The sequence below is a fragment of the Magnolia sinica genome, chromosome 17 (assembly GCF_029962835.1).
Source record: "Magnolia sinica isolate HGM2019 chromosome 17, MsV1, whole genome shotgun sequence".
NCBI lineage: Eukaryota > Viridiplantae > Streptophyta > Magnoliopsida > Magnoliales > Magnoliaceae > Magnolia > Magnolia sinica.
Window position 1 is genome coordinate 17,132,586 of NC_080589.1, and position 7,709 is coordinate 17,140,294.

General features: G+C 42.6%; 1 protein-coding gene and 1 long non-coding RNA gene across 3 annotated transcripts in view; both read left to right on the top strand.

Annotated features, from left to right (window-relative positions):
• The window catches only part of LOC131231039 (membrane-anchored ubiquitin-fold protein 3-like), a 47,407-nt gene that overhangs the window by 13,277 nt on the left and 26,421 nt on the right, over nt 1-7,709 (top strand). The gene's annotated exons all lie outside the window — the stretch shown is intronic.
• On the top strand, nt 1,075-7,132 carry LOC131231040 (uncharacterized). The gene is made up of 2 exons (XR_009164168.1): nt 1,075-2,371; nt 2,418-7,132. It is a non-coding gene; the product is annotated as an uncharacterized LOC131231040 (long non-coding RNA).

Sequence of the window (7,709 nt, forward strand, 5' to 3'; positions counted from 1 at the left end):
TGTGTGTATAATTTTAATTGTATCGTGTATGAACCATGATGGATTCACTCACTGGGCCTGGCCAGCTAATGGTGTATTGATGGAAAAACCGTACAGATGGAATTGAAGCAGATACAATGACTCAAGAGCAAGAATATGAGGCCAAACCAGTGGATGATCCACAGGAACAATGGCTATATTTAACCGAAGACGAGCTTACTGCGCTGGGTTAATAGAATGTTTAAATGGGACATGTGTTTCCTATTATTGTTCTCATTTCTGTTTTGAAATGACATCTTATTTAGATTTTTTAATTTTTTAATACCTTGATGATTCTGAACAATGACTTAGTAAAAGTTTCAAATGGGTGTACAAAAACGTTTTAGTTAGTGTTCTTGATTATTATGGGTGTGTAGTGGTGAATGTTTGTGAATGGATTAGTGGTTGATATGAGTGTATTGATGGATGTTAATGAGAACATAGAATTCGGATTATATTATGCCACTAGTAAAATGTTGTGATTCACTGATTTAACTATATCGAGTGTACGAGTCATGGACCGTAACTCGGGTCTGAGGGTGCACACTCAGTATCTGGATTGCAGGGCATGACAATCTAGCTGGAAAGAAAATAGAGAATTTTTCAGGGGAAGGACTCCATGGAAGAGGCGCAGACTAGGGTAGATCCACAAAGGGGCTGCATTTCTGCTAGAGAGATTTATGGCCCCATGACTAGGTGCATTATACTTGTATCAACAAAATTCCGGATTCTCGAATAGTGGGGCTCCCTCATGAAGGAATCATCAAATTGACTCTACAGATGTTCTTGTGGTGACCTAGAAAAGTTGTGGCACTGGGATTTATTTTAACGATCATTCGAGCATTGTGGTGATGTTTTTTTTTTTTTCATTGGCTCTGTAAGGGAACAAGCTCTTATGAGGTCGGAGTCATGGCATTGCTTAACTGGACTGAGGACTTTTAGATCCTCGTTTTCTGGTTTTTTAGTTATTGAAGGAGAAGCTAACACATAAAATGGATGAAGGAATAGGTGTTTCCGAGGCTGGCTGTTATCTTGGAGGTGGCATTCTGAGTTAGTCATCAGCTCTTCCTTCTCCTGTTGTTTTCTTTCTTTCTTCTGCCCTGGAATTAAGTCTGCTGTTTCTCTTTCCTTATTTTTTCCAGATTTTCTTCAATAAAACTATCTTTACTGATAGTAGTTATAGTAGTAGTAGAAGCACTGGTATTAGCAGTAGAAAGTATACCAGTTGAGATGATCTCTAGTTCTTATTTCATGAACCAAATTCTTGTGCAAGGACATATCTGAGGCCATGATGTGTACAAGTTGACCAGAGTTCAAATGTCACTTCTGCACCTTATTACAAAGATCCAGTCTGCCCTCCAGCTACTCCAGATAGTCAAACTGTCTGCTTTCCCTGTTCTCCTGTTGTTTTCTTTCTTTATTCTGCCCTGGAAATAAGTCTGCTGTTTCTCTTTCCTTATTTTTTCCAGATTTTCTTCAATAAAACTCTCTTTACTAATAGTGGTTATAGTAGTAGTAGAAGCACTGGTATTAGCAGTAGAAAGTATACCAGTTGAGATGATCTCTAGTTCTTATTTCATGAACCAAATTCTTGTGCAAGGACATATCTGAGGCCATGATGTGTATAAGTTGGCCAGAGTTCAAATGTCACTTCTGCACCTTATTACAAAGATCCAGTCTGCCCTCCAGCTACTCCAGATAGTCAAACTGTCTGCTTTCCCTGTCCTCATTTAAAAGCGCTGACCAACCAAAAGGCTTTTGCAAGGTTCTAGCTACCCCATTTTTCATGTTTAGCCCTAAGAGTGGCCAACCAAAGGGCTAAACTGTTTCTACTAGTCCACAGTTTCTGGTGTAGCAAGGTTAAATTTTCCTTGTGGTGCTTTTATCTTTCATAAGATGGGGGAATTTTTTTCTCACAGCCCTAGGCCTTGTTTGGTAGGCACCTCATCGCATTTTTAGACAACATCCCTAATACATATTATTTACTATTAACTAAAATGGGATAAACTCATTTTTAGGCATCTTTCAAACAGGGTCAGGTGTCAACTCGCATTTGCCCTATTGTTGTCTCGAGGAACTACTCGCACTCTGCTAGTTCAGGATTGCCAAAATACCATAGAAATTAATTTCATAGGTGTCATCTGGAGGAGTTGTCCCTACAACGACAGACTTTGGATGTTGCCACCAGCATGGATGACCTCCTCCTGATTCAGAATCATTACAGATTGAGTGAAGCCTCTGAATCTGGATTCGGCCCTTGTCCTTTCAATTGTAAGCCTGAATATCTTGAAATTGTTCTGATTTGACTTGTCTACTGATCATCTCTTCTTGGGAGAAGAGGATAACAATCAAGGTTAACATTTTGTTTAGCAATGTTATAAAAGAGGATAACAATCAAGGTTAACATTAACCGATGACGGAGCAGCCATTTCAGGCAGGGGAGGTAGAAGTAGTGGGGACAGAAACAGAAGCGGTTTCCCCTCATAGAATAGTAGTAATGGAGACAACGGCAAACGGGGAAGCGAGCAGAACCAGTGCAACGGAAAAGGGACCGATTGTACCCTCCAATCGACGAGATAAAGGGGAAGGCTGGGTCTTAGTTTCAAAGAAATGTAGGAAAGAGATCCTACCTAGGAAGAGAAATAGGGATGTGGCCAGTTACCCAACCTTGTTTGTCAAGGGATATCTAACAGGACGGCTTCCCATCAATTTTGCCATAGTGTTTGGTAGGGCTGGTATCGTGATGGATGTTGTAATGCCTAGGAATAAAGCAAATGGCTCCTATAGGGGATTTGCGTTGGTTAGAATGAGCTCTGAGAGTGAGCTTCATAAGGGGATTCAAATCCTTGATGGTGAGAGTTTCGGGGGTGCAAAAATGCGAGTTCAAAGGGTGAGATTCGGACCGAAACTCAGGGTTAAACCAGAAAAAAGGCCCCAGAGGCCTAAATCGCCTCAGATGTCTTATAGGAACAACAACTCCAGAAATACATTTTAGCAGGGTTCAATCTCCTTCAAAGAGATCCTTCTCAACAAGAGAGATGACACCTCTACACGAGAGGCGAACCCAAATAGAGAAGACATTGGGCATAATATAAAGGGTAGGGAAGCAGAGAAGCCAGGAAAAAACGACAACAGAGGTATATTCATCAATTAATCAGCATTTGAAAAATCAAAAATAGCTCTGTAGGATTCGGTGGTCGCTATCACCAAGGAGGGTGCTTCTACAGCACAAGTTAGATGATGGCTTGATGAGTGCTGCAGTGCTCCTGCAACATGCTATACAATCAAACCTATCGGATTCAATGAGTTGTGGATTAGGATGAGTCCAGAGTACAACGTAGACCTCTTAATAATGGCAGGAGTTATTCATAAAGACGGTCCGATTATTTCGGTTCAGAGATGGGAAGAATTCTCCATGTTCGGGTTCGAAGAGGTATGGATACTGATATGGTCGGTCCCTTTGGAATTATGTTATGAAGAATTTTTTCTCTCTATCGCGTCTCGTCTGGCTCAACTCGTCGAGTTGGATCCCAAAACGAAGAGGGGTGAGGAGTTGGGAGTCATCAGAGCTAGGATTCGTAGGAGGAAGGGGGAGACATTACCATCCTACATCCAAGCTATGGCTAATGAGAGAACGGTGATTCTTCCAATCCAACAGGAGGCCAAAAACGCCCCGATCCCAAGATGGGGTGACCTTTGGAGGTCTAGAGAGCCGATTCATTCGTCATCTGTTTTTGGGTAAGTTGGGGAAGAAGGATGAGCATGTCTTCGGTACTCCTTAGGCCCATCGTTGCAGAGAGATAATCGAATACCGTGCTCAACAAGTCTATCAGTATTACCAAGGGACAACTGTCATCATTGTATTGATAGTTTTCGAAATGTGGAAGGTGTAGATCGAAGCGGTCAGATCGGGTAGAATGTCGACATAGTTACTTTATTAAGTGATACGTGTCACCCCATCGAGGGTAGAGATCCCTCTCCTTCGCACAAGTGGACGGCGGAGAAGGACTCTATTGTCAATCACGCACGGATCCATAGGTCTTCTAACCCCAACCTCTCCTCAGTGAAACCTATCGAGAGCGCTGGCCCTTTACAGACAGATGGAGTCCATCGGGAGGCTCGGGTGTCTACTCGCAGGCTCAGGTCCTTAGCTAAGCATCGGACGGGTGATCCGGAAGTTCCGAACTAGTTATCATTGAATCTCGACCTCTCTCTTTAGTCAGATCCCACTTCTGAACGACAACTTATCTCCAAACCTCTACGTCTAGAAGTTATCGCAGCAGCTGCTGAACATCTATACAGGAAGCTTCCGCTCCAGCTTCTTTCCAGACATCAAAGCGATGAATGTCTAGCTGCGAACGTCTTTAAGGGTCCCGAGTCTAGTTGCGAATCAGACTTCCCTCCAAATCTTCTAGCATTGGAAGGCGGTGATCTCTCCGATTCCAATCCTGACTCTCCATTCTCAGAGCAAGCCAATGCTTTGAGTTGTTCTTTGCCCTGTTCCGTTTCCCAATCAGAGATTATGTCAGACTCGACCCTTTTCGCTCTCTTTCAGGAAGAAGATGTGGAAGGTATTATCGAAGCAGAGTTTCTTTAGATCAGGATGGGGAGTCAGTCACAAGTTTCTGGTGATGTTGATACGGCAGAGAAGGATATTGTAGTGCAGAGGGCAAAGCTAGTCGACTCTATTCAGAAAAAAAAAGATGGATAAGGGATGCTATGGGCCACGTTGGGAGATCATTAGGTTTTTCATTTGGAGATCATCCTGAAGATTTTATTGCTCTATTTCACTGCATTGAGACTCGCGGTCATCCCCTACAATGTTCCAAATCCCCTAGAATCCAATCTCCCAAGTTAAGAAGAAACAGAGAATTACAGAGTCTTCAATCCAGTTCCTTTTACAGTAAGGAAATAATGTTGGGTAGTATCGGAGGAGGCCGACGAGGAAGATTTGTTTCTTAGATGATTATTCTTTCATGGAACAGTAGAGGGGTGGGCTCTAAGAAGTAGAGAAGTTTGATAAAAGATATCATCGACATAAGTAAAGCAGAAATTATCTGCCTTCAGGAAACCAAAGACCAGGAATTCAATAGCAATCTGATGGGCTCTCTCTGGAAGGAAGCAAATGCGAAGTGGGTGCCGTTAAATGCGATAGGAAGAGCAGGTGGTATTTTGATAGCCTGGAATTCGTCTCCGTGGTCCATGGAGCGCAGTTGGGTTGGTGTATTCTCGGTTTCGGTTATTCTCAAACAGTTTAGCTCTGACTTTTCTTGTCTAATTTCTTCGGTTTATGGTCCTAACCAAGAAGATAGAAGAACTGCTTTTTGGGATGGATTGAATGTAGGCAGGCAAAATTTTGATGGTCCTTGGTGCATTGGAGGCAATTTTAACATTACACGTTACGCAGAGGAGAAATCCAATGTTGGCAAAGTCTCTTCAGCAATGCATTCCTTTTCTCGCTAGATCGACTCTCAAGAATTGGTGGATCTTCCTCTGATCGGTTCAAGATTTACCTGGTCTAATTAGAGAGCGGACCCGATTCTTGCACGGTTGGACAAATTTCTTCTTTTAGGGGATTGGATCGAAGCGTTTCCTTTGTTCTCGCAATCTGCTCTGCCTCGTCCTACATTTGATCAGAGTCCTCTTATTCTCTCTATGGAGGAGGATAATTGGGGGTCCGAAACCATTCAGATTTGATTTATCTTGGCTGAAGATCGAAGGTTTCCAGCAGCTCATCTCGGATTTGGTGGAAAGGTTTCAAGGTTGATGGCTATGTAGGGTACAGATTAAGCCAAAAGCTAATTATGTTGAAGGAGAAGATAAAAGGATGGAAGAAGTTTGATCTACGTAAAAGGCAAGAAGAAACATATGCCATCTTGGTCGAAATTCAGACCATAGATTCTGCGATAAAAGACAGCCAAGGGATAGTGCAATTTGGTCCAGAAGATCTAAGCTAGTCCATGATGGGGACATCTCGCGCACACGCATGCCTCCTTTACGCACATATGCAAGGAGGGCCCCACCTTCTATCTGGATCGATGACGACATCCATGGAGGACCTCCTAGTTAGAGGTCCGTGTTTTGGTTCCTTGGGATGGACCCGATCATCATGTGGATCCCATCATTGGATCTCATGATCGTGGCCCACTACCCTAGGTGACCTAGTACTTTAGGTTTTGCTTATTATTGTTATTAGAAATATCATGGATGGTTTAGATTGCTTTGATTAGTTGTTATTTTTGATTACTTCGTCTCCAAGTAATAGGTTACGCACATGGCGCGAGTTTTGGGGTCTAGGGTTTTATTATAAATAGGCACCCCTTGTAGCCTTTTTTCTCAATGAAGATTAATAAAATTGCTGCGTTTTTATGCTCCTCTAAATTTCTAAGTTGTGGAGATTCAATTGGGTGTGAAACCCTCCCTAAAGGGCTGACTACCGTGGTGCGAAGCCACACTTGTCCTAATTTGCCCCAACTTTCTTCCATCCAGATTTCTCCTCCTACAATCATTTACGCTTCAAATCCATCCTCTATTGCAGCCGTTTTTCTCTGTACAACAGATTTTCAGAATCTGGCCTTGTAGGAGGGCTGAAACTTTGGGGGAGCACCACGCACAAACCGTGTATCGGATCGAGCTGAGATTTGAGGGTTTTGGAGTCCATCACTGGCCGACCAGGGCCAAGGTGGTCTTTTTCTGAATAGTGGGCCCCACACATGTGCGGCCGGAATCACACTCATGTGCATCTGGGCCATTGCTGCTATCCACACGTGCAGTACTTCTTTAGTTTGTCTCTCTCATCTCTTTCACTCTTTCACCCAAAATCCCTAAACCTAACCTTAAATTATTCGAATCTCCAAATTTGTGCCCTTTCTTCAGCCTTAGGGTTCCCCGAATTGAAATTTCTGAATCCCTTGGATTGGGGGAGTTATTTATGTGCATGCGTAGATGAATTTACCCTCCTTTGATTATTGTTTGGTCTATAATTTTGATTGATCCGGCCCTAGCATGTGTAGGCCTGGATCCGCATAAGATTCCCCTTGATTAAGTGTTTGAACTTTTGTGTGGGATGTGGAATTTTGTGTAATTATTTCTGAACTAGTGTGATCTAAAGCCTGGGAATCTTGCACATCATACCTGAATTTCATGTCCTGTATCAAATTTGGTATCAGAGCTTAGGGTTCTTGTAGGGGAATGCATTGCATGTTTAGGGTTTAGTTTATTTGTGTCCATTATGCATTAAGTATCATCATATAGAGTTGTTTAGAGGTCTGTAATTTCTGATATAGGCTGTTGAATTTTCTGCTATCAGAAAATCTGCATCTCTTTGCTGGATTTTCTGTTGACAGATTTTTTGGACAAATAAGTTGCTGGAAATTGAGTAGTATTGTGTCGTTTTCTCCATATAAAGTCCTATAGGAGCATTTAGTCCTATCTAGGCACATATAATCATAGTAGAAGGTCCTCAGATTGAGTTAGTAGTTGTATGTCCACGCGTACGGGTCGTAGTTTTTGCTTGCACTCTACACTAAGCATGCAGCAGTTGCAAGAGTTAATGAACAAGCTGACTCAACAGTTTGAGTCTTTGGGTAGGCGCTTGGAACAACGTATGAACCAACGCTTTGAACAACTTGATGTGCATATTACCCAACTAGAGACCTCTACCAGGGCAAACCCCACCATTGGGGAAGATG